We start from the raw sequence: 19,379 nt of genomic DNA, 5'->3' as shown, positions 1-19,379 counted from the left end.
ATCTTATAAGGAGCAACATATATCAAAATAATTTGATGGAATTCAAAATATCACTGTAAAATTAGAGAGTATTTTTGTAATACTTATCTAGATCATAATGTAAATTGTTTTTAAGACAAGAAACATTTCTCTTAATTGGGATTCAAAAATTTGTGTCTCTCCTGTTTTAAAATTGATTGTAAATGCTCATCTGATACTGGTGATCTTTAAAGAGACTTTTACAGATTCCATCTGTAAAAATGTGTTTCCACATGGATATGCATTAGGCACTCAAGAACTTCCCACTGTATGTAGTGCCATGAGCAGAGTATAAAGTGCCAAGAACATATGTGTTCTCTATCTTAACTATCTAAGAGTTCTGATATAGCAGGAAAGAAAAGTGGTAGTTTCCAAAAAAAGTATATTTATGGACACTGACATTTTAACTTAATTTTCATGTACCCTGAAATATTCTTACTTTGATTTTTTTCCATGTTATAATACATAAGAATGTTCTTAATCTTTACGTCACCAAAATCCTATGAGGAAGTGAAATATTGTGGATTTGACCTACAGATAGTACCTTACCAAATCCTGTAATACATAAGTTATTAACAGAACTTATTAAAATATTAAAATAGAAATTATTAAAATATTACTTATTGAAAATTCAGAATTATTAAAACAGGTACTTATTAAAAATTATCAGCAGAAGGCTATGATTCTTGTGCAAAGCCTAGTAAGCAGATATATATTGGTGTAGTCCTAATGAAAAAGAACTTCAGAATACAACAGACTCATCACGTGTAAACCTGGAAAGACAGATGAACCAGAAGTTAATGGAGGTTTTCCAGAGTTATAATCAAGAACAGATCTCGATTAAGACAAATTTACCAATAAACTCTATTTCTGACTAGTAAAGTAGGCATAGTCTTAAGAGGAAGATAACTTAGAGATTTCTATATATTTTATATATAATTTCTGTCATTAAATAAAAATTACAAGGTAAACCAAGAAATAAGGCTTTACCACTGAATACCAAAAGGAAAAAAAAAAAAAAACTTGAATCAAATTTATAAGTGGTTCAGATATTGGAACTAGGTAATGAGGACCTTAAGTGCTTATGGTGTATATGTTCTGGAATACAGAAAGAAAAGTTCAAAATAACAGAAAATACAGTTTTCTTTTACAGTTAATTGAATGTGTAAGAAAAGACTTAGTGGATAGTCTAAAAGAGAAAATTACAGTAAACCAAATTAAAGATTTCTGTTATATTTTTAACAGCAGACTAGATACAGCAGAAGGTAGAATTAGTACACTGGAAGATGTCTCCAAAGGAAAATATTCAAACGGAATACAGAGAAAACTAATCATAAACATAGTTTTAAAAAAGTTAGATAAATGTGAGAATCAGTAAAGAGGTCTAACTAGCATGATATTGGAAACATTTGGTGCACATACTCTTAGAATTTAGGATGAAAGGAGAGAAAGAATGGGGAGAAACAATGCTTAAATATACATTGAATGAGAGTTATCCAACACTTCTGAAAGATAAAGACCCATGTATTCAAAAAGCTCTATTAAAACCTACTCAAAATGTGAGCAATGAAAACCACAATAAGAGATATTATTATGAAAATCAAAGATCAAGAAAATAGTTTAAATTAGCTTAGAAGAAAACTAAAGGACATATACTCCTCAAAGGAGCTGACTTCTCAAAAGAAATAAAGTAAAACAACAGCATAAAAACTTCAAAAATTCTAAATGAAATATGCTGCCAACTCCAAAATCTGTGTACTTTTTAATGTACTTTTCAAAAGTTTAATGTCCTTTTCAATGTAAACTAAAGTTGATTTCATGCAAGCACAAGGCCCTGGGTTGAATCCCCAGCACCGCAAAAAAAAAGTTGATTTCGAACACCAAGAACTTTTCACTTACATCTGTAGTGAAGTAAATGCTGAAAAAATTCCAAGCACAGCAAATGACTGTAGAAGGAAATTTTTAGCAAATTTTTTTTTTTTTTTTTTTTTGGCAAAGCATGAATTATAAATGAATATTGAGTGGCTAGTGACTGAGCAAAACAATAGTAATGTCTTTGGAGTTTTAAATGTAGACATACTTGAAACGTATAGAAACAATATGGCAGAAAGAAGAAAATTAAATTTGTTATATATTATGCAGAAGAGATAAACTGTATTGAACTGTAATAAGTCAAACATAAATGGTTAATTTCTACAGTAAACACTGACTACACAGTAAAAATATATAGTCATCAAGAAAAGTAAAAATGAAACAATAGATATTTTAATACAAAATAAGAGAGAAAAAGACCAAAACAGAAAGGTGAGTCAAACAGAAAAAAATAACAAGCTTGTATATATAATCCCAAATACTATTCCAATAATATTACATGTTAAAGAGGCAAAAAAAAAAGTTATAGGACATATATAAAAGACTGCCAAGTAGATTTTTAAAATGCTTATATGATGCTTATATATAAAATATACAATATTAATAAGAGAAATTGTTAAATTAATGCCTTGAAGTTGTGTTACCCCTTGTTAAAAAAAATATAAAAATAGCATAGACTATATGCATGCGTCTATATCTACTGATAATTATTATGCAATTGAAAACTTTTCCATATGACCTGGGTGCAGTAGTGTACGCCTGTAATTCCAGCTGCTCAGGAGCCTGAGGAAGGAGAACTGTGAGTTCAAAGTCAGCCTCACCAACTTAGCAAGGCCCTTACCAGCTTGACAGGACTGTCTCTAAATAAAATACAAAAAAGGATGGGGGATGTGGCTCAAAAAGTTAAATGACCCTGAGTTCAATCCCCAGTAACCACAAATAAAATAATTAAAAAAGAGAAAAAAATTTTTCCATAAATAAAAGAAAAATAAGACAAAAATTGGCTCAGTGATGATTTATGCCAATCATTAAAGCTTTTATAACACCAAACTTAAGAAAGACATCCAGAGAACAGAAATTGTTCTATTTCAATGTGACCAATAAAGTGTTGATATCGATTCTTGTTATGCCACCTGCAATTCTCCTCAGTGTTTGACAAGGATTCTGCTGAGGAATAAAGGTGTTTGCAAAGTCTCATCATGTTGGGAATTCAGTTGCGGACTTTCCTTCCTTGCTTGCTTAATATGTGTAGGTTTACTATTAATATTTTATGTGGTTTCCCTGAAAACAGGGGTCTTAACAGAAGCAGGGTTAAAACATAAAAACCAGACTTCTAATGGAACAATGCTTTCAGATTTAGTCATTTGTAATGAAACTTTGAGTAACCAAGAATGTTATGAAAAAATACAAAAGTAGATTCTACCTGCCAATCCCCTGTTGACTACTCTCAGATGACCTGAAGTACGTAGGCAAATAACTCCAACCCCATCAGGAATGATTAACAGGAACAGAAGAAATAAAGAAAATAGAGTTCCTACAGTTAAAACACCTTATGACGATGTGTATTTAATTAATGGAAAGCCATTGTCATGGCTTACAGAGGGATGTCATCCCTTACAGAGGGATGCCTCTTAAGCCCCTGGATTTAGACCCCCCTTTATCTCCCATGGGATATTTAGATGTAAAATCAGGACATGTTATAATCTGGTTTGAGAGTATACATAAAAGAGTGCAAGATATTCCATTTCTTAAAGATTAGGATATACTAAATGCTGTAAATATTATTGGCCACCTATCCCCCAGAGAAAAAGTTCCTCAATGTTAAGTTCACACAGTAGAAGATGATGTCATATTATTGTTAGCTTAAATTGTCTGGCACTTATTAACCACAGCAGTAGCCACACAACTGACATTTACTCAACCCTGCTGAACTTGCTTTAACCTTTATGATTAGTTAAGCAATATTAGTATGTCTTATTGTTTAGTTATAGGTTATCGCCAGTAAGCAATTACTAAAAATAATTAGAATACTTCATTGCCTGGTCTAGTAATGATTATCCAAGATATTTTTGTTATTTTTCCTTGTGATCTTCTTCTGTTCTGGAAAAACATGTGTAACTGTCAACCTTTTAATGTATAAAAAGCTGGCTGGGAAAAATAAAATTTAGAACTTACCATCCATTCCTTGAGTTTGTGTTGCTTTGTTCTCTACTCGCCGATGCCTACTCCATCACCTGTGACCACTACGACCCCTGCTAGGGCTGGATCCCGGCAAATTCTGACAAGAAAAATTCAAAAAATAAAAGTTATAGGTAAGTTTCTTTCAGAAATTTAGTTGAAAAATCCTACCAAAGTATTAGAAATTAAATGCAGTGACATTTAAAAATAAAATCTATGTTGCCACACTGGGTTTATTCAAGGAATATAAAGGAATTTAACAAGAAAATCAATGAATATAATACACAATATAGTTAAAAAAACAAAGGATCATGTTGGTGGTATAAAAAATGTATGTGGAAAAAAAACATAGACACTGATCATGATGACAATATTAGTGACAGTGATTATCATCCTCCTAATGGAATATGAGGAATAAATGGGAACTTTTTCCATTTTATAAAATACTTTAATAATTCACAGCAAATATCATAAATGACTTTGAAATTTTTAGGGTTTTTTACTTGAGACCCAAAATAAGAAAAGAAAAAGATTATTCAATCATTTATAATCAATGTTTTTACTGACTGGCCATTGCAGGAAGTTCAGGTGTTTAGGGAGGGGGTCAATGAGGAAACACACAAATGACACTGTCTATGTAGGTAATGCAAAAGCTGATGTAAACAAACTCCTAGAACAGGCGAGTGGAATTTCAGGGTAGTTGATAAAATTCAATGAATAATAAGCAGCAATGACTTTTTTTTTTTTTTTTTTTTTTTTTTTCGTGCTGGGGATTAAACCCAGGGCCTTATGCTTGCGAGGCAGGCACTCTACCAACTGAGCCATATCCCCAGCCCAGCAATGACATTTTTAAAAAATAAAACATTACAAAATACAGCACCAACAATAGTATCAAACCCCAAGTGCCAAAATTTATAAAACACTATATATAGAAAAAAAATAATGTAAACCTCCTGAAATTTCTGATACTTTATCATTTTTGACCAAGAGAAATAGTGATTTCATACTATTCAACCTACTAAGTGGAGCAATATACCTTATTTATAAATGATTTTAATTATAAAACTTGTATTTTCCTCCAATGTATTTTTTAACTTAATGAATATAACTCAAATCAAAATCCCAGCACATTTATACTTTGTTCAATTTACAAACTGGACATAAAATTCATGTGAAAGTGCAGAAGATAAATAAAAGCCAAAGAACTTTTCAAAAAGAACAAAATTATGATAACTTACAGTCTAACAGTTGCTGTACTAGTTCTCAAAAAGTTCAACCAAGCAAAATATAAAATTTTATAAACAGATGTACACATATATTCACCAGCAGTATGACAAAGGAGAAACTGTAGTGAAGTGAGGAAAGATATGGCTATTCAATAATCACCTTGAGTCAGTTGGACAGCATGAGGAAATAAGAATCTTAATTGAATGTGATAATGAGTACATAGTTTTTCTATGTAACTGTTGACTAGAATGTGAAAAATAATGACTTTATTTTTAGGAAAAAAACAGGATCCTATCTGCCTCATCCTATGTTATGTGAAAGTTAGTGATACAGGACAAGGGAATAAATGAAGACAAAGAAACATTAAAAACTGGACTTCACTTAGAAATCATTTTCTTTGGATGTGTTCTAGAGAGTGGCAAGAATGAAGAAATGAAGCATAGAAGGGAACTTCCTTAAAATGACAGCATTTATGAAAATCTACAGTTAATGTTATTTTCATTGATGGAAGACTGAAATGTTTCACCTAGGATCAGATGTGAGACAGGCACCTCCACCATTCAACATTACACTTAGCCAGAGCAATTAGGCAAGAGGGAGCATATAAATGACATTCAGAATGGAAAAGAAGAAGAAAAACTATTTCTGTTGGCAGATGACATGACTTGGTACAAGTTTAAAATTCAAAAATCAGCTCTAATTACACTCAAAATCCTCTCTTCCAGATAATTTTAGACATACAATACATTGCTATAAACTAGCTATTCTATTGTGCAATAACACACTGGACCTTATCCCTCTAAGCTGTAACATTGCAGTGTTGACCAACCTACACTCATCTCTTCTGTGTTACAGCCTCTGTAACTGCTACTGTACTCCCGACTTCTATGAAAGCAACATTTTTAGATTCTACAAGAAGATTATGTATGTTCTCACCTTAAAGAAATGATAAAGGTTTATGGTAATATATTTGTAAATTATTTTGATTTGAGTATACACAATACCTACAAGAATTGAAACCTCACATTGCAGCCCATAGTGTGTAGAATTACATTAAAAAGTAAAAAAAGAAATGTAGAGACAAAAATATAGGTCATGTTTTAATATAGCAGCAGTGAACAATCCAAAAAAGGGGAAAAAAATCCAATTACGATAGCATTTTTAAGATAATATAAAACATTCAAGAATAGATTTAACTATCAAAGTGAAAGAATTATAGACTGAAAACTCTAGACAGTTCTAAAAAAAAAAAAATCACTTGAAAAGATTGCGTTTTCCTCAGGAATGATGAAAATCTTTGAACCTAGAGAGAGCTTGCAGTTGAATGGCATCATGAAGGCACCAAGTGTCACTGACTTGGGCACTTTCAAATGGCTTATCAGCTAATTAAACGTTACACAAATTTTACCTCAGTTATAAGAGGAGGAAGGAGAGGGATAATGGAAGGAGGAGAGCAGTTGTAGTGGTCAGGACTCTGGGAGGGGCCATATGGTAGACATCTGGAAGTATTAGAACAAGAATTCTGGATTCTTGTTTCTTGATTAGGGCATTAATTTCAAAGGTAGTTCACTATGTCAAAATTCTTATGCTATATTTTTTAAAAATTACATATATATGTTCTATATTATATATGTTTTTGTATATAATTTATATAAGCTTTTGTATATAATATATATCTGTATCTTGAAAATACATCTTTGTACTCCAAGAAAGTTTAAAAAATGAATGATTTTTGAATTCTATCAACAAAATAGATTTCATGTCCAATGAAATAGTAAGTTACAGATGAATATAGGTATCATAATATATTCAATTTAATAAAATTTTTAAAATCTTTGTGAAAGAATTCATATACCTTACAAGCACAGAGAAAGTTATGATGATGACTATCAAATCAGGCTCATAGCTATGTGTATAAGGGTGAGGGGTTGTGTGACAGGAATGGGGACAGAGAAAGATACACATATAATTTCCATTATGTTAAATATTATTTTTACTTCTCATCCTAAGTTACTGGCACGTAGTAAGCTCCATATAGTTTTGTGTGTTTGTGATTTTAAATTTTAGGAGAATAATTTGCCTTACCTATATCCCTCACAGGTTTTAAAAATTGGAAAATTGTCTGTTTGACCGTCATTAACATTTTTACATGATAGGTCACTCAGATGCATTCTGCTTTTAGTCCTCATTTTTTAGATAAACAGTTCCAAAAATGACAGGGTCCAACAAACCTTTGGTTATCAAGTTGAATGCACATTTCAAAACACAGAGCTGCTTATTTGAAAAGGGGAAGGAGATAAATATCTAGGAAATAGCCACAAATCACCAGGATATCTACGCATAGTAGCCTCCAATTGATCATGATTATGCTTTTCATGGTTTCAGTTTTCTGTGATCAAACAACACTGTAGATAGTGGAAAATTTTGGAACTAAGTAATTCATAAGCTATTAATAAGTTTTTTGTTATTATAATTGTTCTAGTTTATTACTATTGTCAATCTTTCCTTATGCCTAATTTATAATGCAAACCTTATGCTAGGAACCTACATATAGAAAAAATGACAGCACATATAGGCCTCTGTACCATCAGTGGTTTCGGGCATCGAGCGGAGTGCGTACAACATATTTCCTGTGGATAAGGGGTAACTACTATATTATTTCAATAAATCATGAGAGCACTCCTGTGAAGTAAGTGTCATTACACCATTTCAAAAATAAGAAACCTGAGATATGGAGAACCTGTCACCTGCCTAAAATTCTCCCTCAGAAGCAAAGGCAGATTTCATCTCTAGGCCTTATCACAAAATCCCCACTCATTTTACTGCATCTTACAACTCCTCCAAACATCTGATTATTTCTTTTTTTTTAGTTAATGATTTAGGATTCAATGGATGATAGTATTTCATAAAATTAAAAGAGTCAATCGTTTGCTTTCCTATAAGTAAATGATCCTTAAATTCATCTAAGTCTGTCTTCAAAATGAAGAAAAACATCATCACACATTACAAAATACTATAATACTTTTGTATTGTAGAACATAACTCTCTTGGAAGGTTTCTTTTTCTTATCATTTTTCTATTCCTTGCAGTGAACTTCACTTTGATAATTTCCACACTGAAAGTCATTTCCTCACAGACAATAAATCCATAGTTCAGGAGAGTAATTCAATTTTCTTACTTATGCAACATCACGTTCCGTGCTGAGTCCTGGCTGGTCCTCTGGTTCCATTGTGCTGCACACTGAATCCTAAGCTTAGTCTTCCTGAAAGTTAGACCTTTCATGTCAGATTTAGTAATTGACCCAAGTGCTATAAAAAGAATGTTTTTAAGCATTTGCATATTAGTTAAATAGAGGCCACCAAACACCTCCCGTCTGTTGACCTTCATTCTTCTTCACCGAGGAGTTCTATTCTTGCTTTAAAAGGAGACGAGAGAGAAATATCAAAGTCATTATTTTGACTTCAACTGTTTAACCTTGTGTCCTAATCCTTCTAAGCCTGCCATTCACAAGCTTCCTGGAAAGTCAAAAAATCTTTTGAACTTAAGAATTGAAGTTGTAACATGATATCGTCCTTGAAAAACTGGGAAAAGGAAACAGAGAAGAGCTCCCTTGAATTATTACCAACTGTTCTAGACATCCTCAGATTGTAGGGAGAAGAGAAGTGAATCTGAACAATGGCCAAGACGTTAAACAGCGGTACATTTCATAAAACTCTTCTTTTCTTGGTACATTACCTATTTTCTTTAATTCTGTCATTTTGTTCCACTTCATAGACCATCACTTCAACTCCAAAGAGTGAAGATCCCACTAATGAACACTGAATTCAAATTAATTTTTAGCTTTTTGAAATATATTTTTATGAAGCAACTTTGAGTCCCTTGGGCCACAGGCTTTGCCCTGAGACCCTGGCAACATGGCCAGCAATAATCTGCTGGAACTGGCCTGGTTTCGACAACAATCATGTACTTTAAGCGACTGTTTATTGTTAAACCACTCTGCTTCTTAAATTTGTTATGCATATATAGAATAAAACCTGAAGATATTGTTTCTTTATTCTCTGTGTAAAGTTGAATAAGTTTATTTATTACCTTTAAATATTTAACAACATCTATACAACTATCAAGAGAATGAACTGTATGATTAAATGAATGATAAAATTATCAGGTTCTGACTTATTTCTAGTACGCTTCTCCATGTAGAAAACCTGGAGATGTATTTTGATACAGTTTTACATGTTCATTATCATATAGACTTGGTCTAAGAGAGCACAGTAAAAATTTGCAAATATCTCAGCATACAATCATGGATGAGTTCTCACAGACTGAGTCTGAGGGTGCAAAACGTAAGGCTACTTTCAAGGTTGGATTTTCACAAGTCAGACAATAATGACACCAAAGACCCAGGGATAAGCACAGCTTATTGGGTTTTTCTGAGAGTGGAGAGCACTGAGAAGACAGCACTTTAAATATGTCACTTAGAAAATAAAGAGATATAATTAAATTTTTTAAAAATATTTAGATGGCCTAAATGGAGCCAAATTGGTTGAATAATAGATTACTTAAGTACTGCTATGTGAATTCAAAATCATGGTGAAAATAATGACTAATTATTGCATTTAGGATCAACCTTAAGACCTTGCTCATTATCTTTCAAGATAGGATATATTTTCATGTATCTTTACCTTTTTTAAAACTGAATATGGCAATAATTTTTAATTTTTAAAAATTTTGATGGAACGATTGAACAAATTAATATAAATATGCTACCCTTCCCCCAGTTGGCAACTTCACAGTCTTGAAGTGCTATCCAGTCTCAGGACTAAAGTATGTGTCTTAGAATTGTACCAATGTTAAGTGATTAAAGTGACTTACTTGGTGTACATATGTTTAGTAAGTATATCTCACTGCTAATTTTGGTTTGTGTTAATGTAGAGATGAAACAATTGTCCATCATTAGAACTGTTGGTTTTTATGAAGTCACCTGCTCATGTTGACATCATACAAATTTTATATATTCATACCAATGTAACAGCAATAACCTCATGCAATACTTGGACTTTTAATACAGTTATAACTACCCAGTATAAAATGATATCAAGCGCAAAAGAACCTTCATTTTATCGTGCTTAATTACAAGATGAAACGTAAAAAAAGTTCAGTTTCACACCCAAAAAGTTATGTTATTTTGTAGTAGAAGAGTTACCAGTGGGTACTTTTATATAATTTATTTGGTGTTATTATTTCTTTAGTCCATTAAAAAGTGGGTCAAATTTTAAAATGAATTCATTGGTAAACATTTTCAATGTAATATATCCATTGTAATATATCCTACTAAAAGCCTTAAATTGTAATTTTGCTTGATAATACTACTTATATTAAATTTGTACATTTATTTTATAATGGAATTAGATATATATACACTTAAATTGTAATATTCTCTTTTAAAAATAAAATTTTTATAATCACTGATTTAAATGTTTTTTTTAATTCTTTTTTTTAGTTTTACAGACTGCATTTTGATTCATTGTACACAAATGGGGTACAGCTTTTCATTTCTATGGTTGTACATGATGTAGATTCACACCATTCATGTAATCATACATGTACATAGGATAATGATGTCTGTTTCAGTACACCATCTTTCATACCCCACCCCCTCCTCTCATTTCCCTCTAAGTAATCTAAAATTCCTCCATTCTTCTCTTACCCCATACCCTGCAACCCCCATTATGTATCATCATTCACTTATCAGGGAAAACATTAAACCTTTGATTTTTTGGCTTTGGCTTATTGCACTTAGCATGATATCTCCAATTCCATCCATTTACCTGAAAATTTTAATTTTATTCTTCTTTATGGCTGAATAATATTCCCATGTGTGTGTGTGTGTGTGTGTGTGTGTGTGTGTATAACAGTTTCTTTATCTATTCATCTGCTGAAGGGCTTCCAGGTTAATTCCACAATCTAGCCATTGTGATTTAAGCTGCTACAAACATTGATGTGACTGTGTTACTGTAGTATTCTGATTTTAAGTCCTTTGGGTATGGACTGAGGAGTGGGATAACTGGGTCAAAAGGTGGGTCCATTCCAAGTTTTCTAAGGAATCTCCATACAGCTTTTTCTCAGCAAAGGATACAAACAATAATGTGAAAAGAGAGTCTACAGAGTGGGAGAAAATCTTTTCACATGCACTTCAGATAAAGCACTTATCCCTAAAATTTATAAAGAACTTAAAAAACTTTACACCAAAAATACAAAGAACCCAATCAATAAATGGGCCAAGGAACTGAACAATTTACAGAAGATATACAGTGATTAACAAATATATGAAAAAGTGTTCAACATCTCTAAGAGAAATGCAAATTAAAACAACTCTAAGATTTCATCTAACTCCAATTAAAATGACTATTATTAAGAAACCAAACAATAATAGGTGTTGGAATGAAGTGGGGAAAAAGACACACTCTTACATTGCTGGTGGGGTTGCAAATTGGTGCAGCCACTCTGGAAAGCAGTGTGGAGATTCCTCCAAATTTTTCTTTCTTAAAATAAGAAAACTAGCCAGGCACAGTGGTGCACACCTATAATCCAGTGGTTCAAGAGGCTGAGGCAGGAGGATCACAAGTTCAAAGTCAGCCTCAGCAAAAGCAAGGTACTAAGCAACTCAGTGAGACCCTGTCTCTAAATAAAATACAAAATAGGTCTGGGGAGGTGGCTCAGTGGTCAAGTGAGCCTGAATTCAATCTCTGGTACCAAAAATACAAAACAAAACAAAACAAAAAAAAAAAAAAAAAAAAAAAAAAAAAAACAAGAAAATAAAATCATAGAAATTAACCTTATTACATTTTAAATTGTCAACTGCTATGAAAATATAAAAGAGACCATTATACATTAGAAAATATGAAGTATATAAATGAGTGTTAAGTGAAACATGTTCAATCTTCAGAAATTTACAGTTCAAGCCTGGTGTGGTGGCACACATCTGTAATCCCAGAAGCTTGGGAGGCTGAGGCAACCTAGGGAGACCCTAAACAACTTAGGGAGATCCTGTTACAAAACAGAAAATCAAAGGGCTGGGGATGTGGCTCAGTGGTTAAGTGCCCCTGGGTTCAATCTCTGATACCAAAAAAATTTTTAAAAAAGAAAGAAAAGAAAAGGAAATTCAGGAATATTAAATTCCCTACAGACCTTCTGAGGTAATAACTAAACCTGTCAACAGAGGACTAAGAAAACTACTGAAGAAGGAATAAGACTGAGAATATGGGGATTAGGGTGGCAGAAGGTGGTAAAAACAGTTCCATTAAGTTTGAGATCAAAACACGAATTGGAATCTCTTAGTACACACTTTCAAGATCTTTTTTATTATTGCTCATCTTCCTGTTTTCCCAGTATTTAATACCAACCACTGATTGGAAGATTCCCACATAGGATGTATTAACAAGTATCTCAGGACTTCTATCTTGTCTTCTATTTTGATGGATCATTTCCACAAACTTCTAGCATAAACTGTCCATAGCATTTCCTGTCACTCGATCCCCATAGTTGATGCTCATTCCTAGCTCATCTACTTTAGCTTTCCCAGTCATTTGTTGGTTGAGTTAATAGTACCTTTTAGTTGTTATCTAAGAAGATCTGCAGGGAAAAGCATTCCCTGATTTTGCTATGTTTTTGGTAGCCACTTAATATGAGGAGGATCTTGGTTTGATATAAAATATTTAGCAGATTCTTTTTTAAGCTGAAAGTCTTACCCTGAATTTTTTGCCACTGTTTCCACATACTGAATACTAATGTAGAAAAATCTTTGCAGAATTATTTTCTTCTCTAAGAAAAAAGTTAATCACTTTTTCCTGACTGCTCAAATGATTCTTATTTTAATTTGAAGATCAAAAAATTTATTAATATGTATCTCAGGGATTTTAGGAGAATCAATTATTCCTTCTACGTGGTATGTTTGTTATGTCCTTTTCTTATGATAGTTTGTACTTTCTAGAACATTGTTAAAATGAAAATCATATAGTAATAACACCAAATCCTTTTTACTTACCATGCTTTCAAAAATTGATCCATGTTATTACAAGTACCAATTTCTCCTGCCAAGTAATATTGTGTTGTATGGATATATCATAATATTTTTTAAACTTATACTTAGTGGGTATTTGGGTTATTTCTAGTTTAGGGCTATTATGAATAAAACTGCTATAGAAATTAACTGACAGCCTTCATGGGACATATACCTTCCTTTCTCCTAGGTTGATAATGAGATGTAAATCTGTTGAGCTACATGGTAAGTATATGTTTATAAACATTATGAGATCCTATCACAGTTTTCAAATGTGAGTCTATCATTTGGCATTCCTATCACCAATATAAGTTCTATTTATTTTATCTCTTTGCCAATACTTGTTACTGTCAATCTTTTTAATTACAGTGATTCAAACTATCACTGTGGTTTTAATAGGTTATTTTTCTAATGACTAATGGTGCTTAGAATATTTTCCTATGCTCATTTCCCAACTCACCCACCATATGTTGTTAATGATAGAACCCCAGTTCCTATTAGTCCTAGCTCTTAGAATTGTCAGTCTGTTTAAGTATTCTCATGGGTTTATAGTAGCATCTGATTATAGATTGTCTATGCTGCATTGATGACCAAGGAGGTTAATCAACTTTTCATATGATTGTTGGCCTTCTCAGAAGTACCTTCTGTTTAAACCTCTTCCTCATTTCAAAAATTATCTTTTTCTTATTGCTTAGCAAGGTTACTTTTGTATTTTAGGTAGCAATTTATTGTAAAAAAATATCTGGCCCATCTGTCACTTGATAGTTTAGTAAGTTAATGGTGTCTTCAAATATAACTTTTTAATTTATAACTGTCCTGATCAAGAAATAGTTGCAATGTGGGGGGAGGGAAGGGTTAGTGTTAGGGTTAGAGTTAGGGTTAGGGAGGGGGGCAAGAAGGAAGGACTGTATAGAGGGAAAAGAGGGGTGGGAGGGGTGGGGGAAAGGGAAAAAAATAACAATGAATCAAACAACATTACTCTATGTAAATTTATGATTACACAAATGGTATGCCTTTACGCCATGTACAAACAGAGAAACAACATGTATCCCATTTGTTTACAATAAAAAAAAATTAAAAAAAAAAGTAGTTGCATACCCCAAAATTTTCTCTGCATCTTCTCTGTAAATTATAGTGTTAAATATTTCACACTTATAATCTACCACATTATATTTGTAGTTGCTGTGAAAGGGGATCAAATTTCACTTCATTTTTCCTATTCAGTGAATTCACCCAGGACCAGGTTGTGAAAATACTTTTTTTTCTTTTATTGCCCACTGTAACAGTCATAAGTCAAGAATGGTTATATTTCAAATATATTTCATTATCTATTTGTCTGTTCCTTCTCAAATGCCCCATAGTTTACATTATTGTGGCCCAAACTTCCAGTCCAGGATGTAGTAGACTGCAAAGAAAGGAGTCTAAATATCTCTTGTTGGTAGGTTGTTTTGTTTCCCTATTTCTCTTTCTGTTTGTCTTCTCACTTCCCTTTCCTTTTCTCCTATTTCTCCAAAGGAATTCCTGAAAACAACTTAGTGATAAGTTTATGCATTTAAATTAGGGTATGTATAGATTTATATTTTATTGGTTGTGTGAAAGAATTTAGTGATATAATGGTGAAGAATAAAGAAGTAGTTATTCCTACATCTGAAGAGTAAAATATGTATAATTCAAGGCAAGAGATTAAAATGATATACTGATAAGGCAGGTAAACTGATTTTTTCTAGACTAGGGAGCTGTAAGATTTATTTTTTTGGTTGAGCTTCAGGACCAAAAAAAGATTAATCTGTGAAAAATGACCTCTAATACAAAGTATTTATGTACATAAAGACCATAATATTATGTAAACTCACAATGATGAGCATTTCTTATCACAATGATGGTATATCTCAGATCTAAACAAGAACAATGTCAAATTGAATACTAAACATAAAGAGGAAAAACAACAAACTATCCAAACCCATCTAATAATGTATTACCAAAAAATCACAGGGAAATAAATTTATAGGACAATGCGAATAACCCAATATTCCAAATACTACTGATTTTGTAAAATTAAGCTATATATTATGACTTTCTCCTACACATTTTAAACCTATGATTACTAAAATATTTCAATTAAAAACAACAATGAGAGATAACTGCATGCTCTGAGAAAGCCATGGTTATCTTTCAAATGCCTATGTAGAATAATCTAACATTATGTGAGTACACTATATAGTATTTTCTCTAGTTCTCCATGTAGGCCTAAAGTTTAAACTCTAAGTCCTACATTGTGGCCACCCTATTGACCATTTTTTTAATGCAACACAATGGTTGAAAGGCTGCAAAATCATGGAGACTATATATTATACTGTACTTGACAAGTCTATTGATTCTATACAGCACCGTAGGAAAAGGAGACTTGTTTACCATGGTAGAACAGCATGTTCTTGCAATTCAGAATAGAAATTCAGATATTTTTACCATAAAAACAATATTATCCTTTGTGATTAGTTGAGATTTTGGAACAGTACAAAAAGCCTCAGGTATATCATGAGAACAAGTAAAAGCAACATTTTCAATATTGTCCCTATAGCAAAACACTTTCTGAAGTAAACCTGAATAAGGCAATTTTGACTTTGCATGCTACTGTAGTTCAGTTAATTAACACTGATCCCCAGCAATCCTGTTCAAATTTCGGTTGCTGGATGCTAATAATCGTGAATAATGACATAGAAAAATTTTGCTAAAACTCTTCTGTCTACAACTCATTATGCATAAAATGGGTGCGCATCATCGACAGTGACCAATTATATCACTTCTTCTGAAGTCTATCAATAACTGGTTTTTGGACATCAATTACTCAACTCACTTAATAATAGCCAAAGGCATAGTTATATTGCCTCCCTATCTCCCAATAATAAACCCACATGACATTTTATGAAAATGTTAGGCCAACAATGATAATACTTCATTAAAACACAAGAAGTGATAATCATGGAAATGAAATTTGAATAGAATATAAATTGACATAGAGAGGAAACAGTGGATGGTAGGAATGTCTACAATCTCACTATTACAAAGAATCTGCTCTTCTGCAAGAAACATAGTAAAGATGAACTTATTAATGTAAATGAGGAAGATGTCTGTGACAAAATGATGGAGATGTCTTACAGATTGTTAAGGCAGCAGAACAATTCATATTAAAGAAACTCTTGAAGATATTTCCTGGAATTTAAGTTCCAAGTATAAAATTGTGATAGCTGATCTAAACTTAGAAGTCAATGTAACAATTCACCAGATTGTGGAAAATAAATTCATATGGAATTATAAGCTATAAAATGTAAAGACAAGCATTGTTTCAAACTATTCTTGATAAGTTTTCACAAAAAATACAATTCTAAACACACCTAATGTTTTCAGTTACAGAAAGCAAAAGTAGTTTTAACTATACTATATTTCATTTCTCCAAACCTATGCACCATGTTGTGATGACATTTTTTAAATTCATTAAAAAATAAATCTTCCCTTTGATTATTATGATCACTTCATAGTTTCAGATTGCATTTTATTGTGCTGCACTATTTCATGAGTACTTTATCAGTAGACATGTGTTCACAGTTACAAATGTTGTCAGAAATGCAAAGTTCTCATAGCCAACACAATTCCTCTTCATATCATGCTGAATGCTATATTAGGAGGATTGCTAAAAATAGGGATCCAAATGTTTTTTTAAAAAGGCTCTTTTCCTTTCCAAAAATTAGTTGGTGAAGAGTAGAAATGATAGGGGGTAGAGCAGACATGATCACCTTTAGCACTGGAAACACTGCAAGTACTGTTTATGTGAACCATTGATTTGTCACCCCTCATTTAACAGGAATTCTGGGAAGGATGTAGAAGTATTTTTAACATGGGAGATATTATAGCCTAAGTAAGTGAGAGCGAGTGAGAGCGTGAGAGAGAGAGAGAGAGAGAGAGAGAGAGTGAGTGAGTATGGGGGAAAGGTGTGTTAGCTGAGAGTCATAATTTTTAAATGGAGGGAGATGAGATCACTTCAGGAGTAAGCTTGAACAGGTAAGAAGAATTGAAATCTATGGCACAGTTGAAAGGTTTAAACTTAGATATGAACAGAGATAGTTCATACATGGAAGTAAAGAAAAGAGAATACAATACTCTAGATAAGATGATGTCCTATTTAGAGGTAGGAAGATAAGGCAGTTTACTTAAGACAGATTACTAGTAAGGATGAAGAGAGTAGGGGCTTTTTGTAATAGGAGAACACAAAGCTTTAAAACAACTACCACGGTTTGACAAATTAGATTATGAAAATATGACAGGATGACCAGGAAATTGCAAAGGTCTCTTTGAAGTCATAAATTCAAGGTAAAAAGATTTGCAAAGAAATGGGGGTTATGCAAACCAGTAAAGTGAAGATCCTAAGCTCTCAGACATATATATAAAGAGAGTTTAAGGGTAATGCTGGACAAGAAAAAGAACATTAAGTCAAATCATCGTCCCAGTGCTTTAACAGACTGCATACTATTAAGCACAAATGGGTTAGAACGTGGCAAGCATGGTTAGAAACTGAAGGTTTAATAATTGTCAGTAGTGAAAAATTTGAGAGTATCATTATAGAAGTGGATGGGGAAGTCAGTGTGGAAGACAAGATCTTAGGGTAAAACACAGAGAGAACCAAGTGGGCGCTATACTAGGTGAGTTATCCCTAGTGATAGTGAACCTACTCCTAAAAAGAATTAGAAATTTGGTGGAATTGGGTACAGAGAAGTATAGTCAGGCAGAAGCCAAAATAGAGAAATTTAAGGGAACCACAGAGAGTATAGTAGTCAAAAGAAGATTCAGTGGCTGATTTGAACTAAAGGCATAGTTTGAAAAGAATGTTAAGGAAGATGGGGCAAACAGGACTCTGGAAGAAACAGGGAAGAAGAAGCAAAGTGTTTCACCTCCAGAGTAGAAATTTGTGGAGTGACTGATAGATATCAGCTATGGAAGAATATAGGAGCAGAGCCTTTTTAGGAATTCACTAAGTATTATTATTGTAAATGCTAATATTTCAGCTAAATTAAAAGTCTGTTTAAGCCGCTGATTATGATTAGCCTGAGATCCCTTGTAGACTTTACAATTTTTTTCCATTATACAACAAGCTATACACTTCAGACTAAAGCTTTGAAAAATCAATGAGAGTTCTTAAAAAGATTTAGAATTATCTGAAACATGAACATATCTTTCAAACCAAATGAAATCTCCCCATTTATTCTTTGATTTTTAATGTAACTATGTACCACTTTTCAATTGGTATCACCGTATTTATCATATAAATAACATTGGGACTGTCTTTAGAAAAAAGTCAAGTTGTTCTATGTTGAAAAAATAACAATTTTTTTCAGTGAGGTCCATGAATTCAAAAGAATAGAGAAAACTATGAAAAACCCAGAGTCAACTTAATTCACACAACCATGTAAGAGGCATATAAATAATAAACACAGCTTTTCTTATTCATGTAACTGGCCTTGAATATAATTGCAAGGTGGTTCATTATATTTCCCTGATATTTTTTTAAAAATTTATTTTCCACTGAAAACAACTGTGCTGAACTAGTCATTTGCCATTTTAGGGCTTTGGCATGACTCTCCTTTGTCTTCCCTGTCTCTTCTGTATACAAACAATTTAAGATTCCCATATAAACTTCTAATTTAATGAAGTGGTCAAATGGCAGAATGATAGCTGCCTAAATCAGTCAAATGTTTTATTTGTCCTTTTATGATGAAATGTGTTTTCCTCTTTCAATTGGTTGTCTTTGTCCTATATACTAATCAATGGATATCAATCAACTGATTTAAAAAAAATTGTCTGTATATGGCATGGGTTACTTGCATACTTGTTAATAGAGTTCAAAATTTTAATATTAATGAAAGTCCTAATTCATTTTTTTGTTATAAAATATGACACATTTTTATTAAAAAAAAGGATGAAACCATAGCAAATATGAAATGATAGTTCTTTAAGGCTTTTTAGAACACATAAT

The 19,379-nt window shown here is 32.4% G+C and overlaps 1 long non-coding RNA gene across 1 annotated transcript in view; it reads right to left on the bottom strand.

Annotated features, from left to right (window-relative positions):
* Window positions 1–19,379, bottom strand: part of LOC306657765 — a 197,803-nt gene that overhangs the window by 31,492 nt on the left and 146,932 nt on the right. The gene's annotated exons all lie outside the window — the stretch shown is intronic.

This window comes from Sciurus vulgaris (assembly GCF_902686455.1).
Source record: "Sciurus vulgaris genome assembly, chromosome: 1".
Classification (NCBI taxonomy): domain Eukaryota; kingdom Metazoa; phylum Chordata; class Mammalia; order Rodentia; family Sciuridae; genus Sciurus; species Sciurus vulgaris.
This window is presented reverse-complemented; position numbering and strand designations above follow the sequence as displayed.